This window comes from Nomascus leucogenys, unplaced genomic scaffold (genome assembly GCF_006542625.1).
Source record: "Nomascus leucogenys isolate Asia unplaced genomic scaffold, Asia_NLE_v1 000687F_126845_qpd_obj, whole genome shotgun sequence".
Taxonomy (NCBI): domain Eukaryota; kingdom Metazoa; phylum Chordata; class Mammalia; order Primates; family Hylobatidae; genus Nomascus; species Nomascus leucogenys.
In genome coordinates, this window is record NW_022097814.1 from 29,348 (window position 1) to 30,718 (window position 1,371).

A 1,371-nucleotide genomic window follows, 5' to 3' on the forward strand; every position below is an offset into this window, starting at 1 on the left:
ATTTCATCAACTTCTCAAACTGTCACCCTGATTATATTGCAATTCCAGAATGTCAGCTTACTTTTTACTTCACCGTTAAATTCCTTTCCATTCCATTCCCTTCCTTTCCATGTGATTCCTTTCCATTCCCTTCCTTTCCATTTCATTCCATTCCATTCCATTCCATTCCATTTCGCTCCATTCCACATGATGGTCTCCATTCTATTCCATTCCATTCCATTCCATTCCATTCCATTCCATTCCATTCCATTCCATTCCTTTCCTTTCCACACTAATCTATTCTATTCCTTTCATTTAACAATTTCTCAATCTGTCACCCTGGCTAGATTTCAGTGTTGCAGTATCACCCCTCATTTTATTTCATCATTCCTTTCTATTCCATTCCATTCCAATCCATTCCCTTCCATTCCGTTCCGTTCCATTCCATTACATTTCAGTACATTCTGTTCCATTCCTTTCCATTGCAACCCATTCCATTCTATTCAATTCCATTCAATTCCATTCCTTCCATTGCATTACATTCCTTCCATTCTATTCCATTCCATTCCTTCCATTCCATTATATTCCATTCCTTCCAATCCATTCCATTCCATTCCACTCCTTTCCATTCCACACTCTTTTATTCTATTCCTTTCTTTCAACAAGTTCTCAATATGTAACCCTTGTAGGACTGCAGTTGCACAATGTCAGCTCAAATTTCATTTCACCATTCCATTCCATTCCATTCATTACATTCCCTTCCATTCCATTTCATTACTTTCTGTTCAACTCCGTTCCATTGCACTCCATTCCATTTCATTCCATTCCATTCCAAACTACTCTATTCAACTCCTTTCTTTCAACATGTTCTCAATCTATCACCCTTTGTCACCCTGGCTGGATTGCAGTGGCACAATGTCGGCTCGCATTTTGTTACACCGTTTCATTCCATTCCTTTCTTTTCCACTCCATGCCATTTCATTCGATTCCATTCCATTCCGTTCCATTGCACTCCATTCCATTCCATTCCATTCCATTCCATTCCATTCCTTTCCATTTCATTACATTGCACACTATTCTATTCTACTCCTTTGTTTCAACAATTCTCAATATGTCACCCTGGCTGGATTTCAGTGGCACAGTGTCAGGTCACATTTTCTTTCACCATTCCATTCCATTCCATTCCGTTCCATTCCGTTCCGTTCCGTTCCATTCCATTCCATTCCATTCATTTCCATTCAGTTCCATTACACTCCATTCCATTCCATTCCATTCCATTCCATTCCATTCCATTCCATTCCAATCCATTCCATTCCATTCCACACTATCCTATTATCTTCCCTTCTTTCCATAAGTTCTCAATCTGTCAGCCTGGCTGAATTGCAGTGGCAC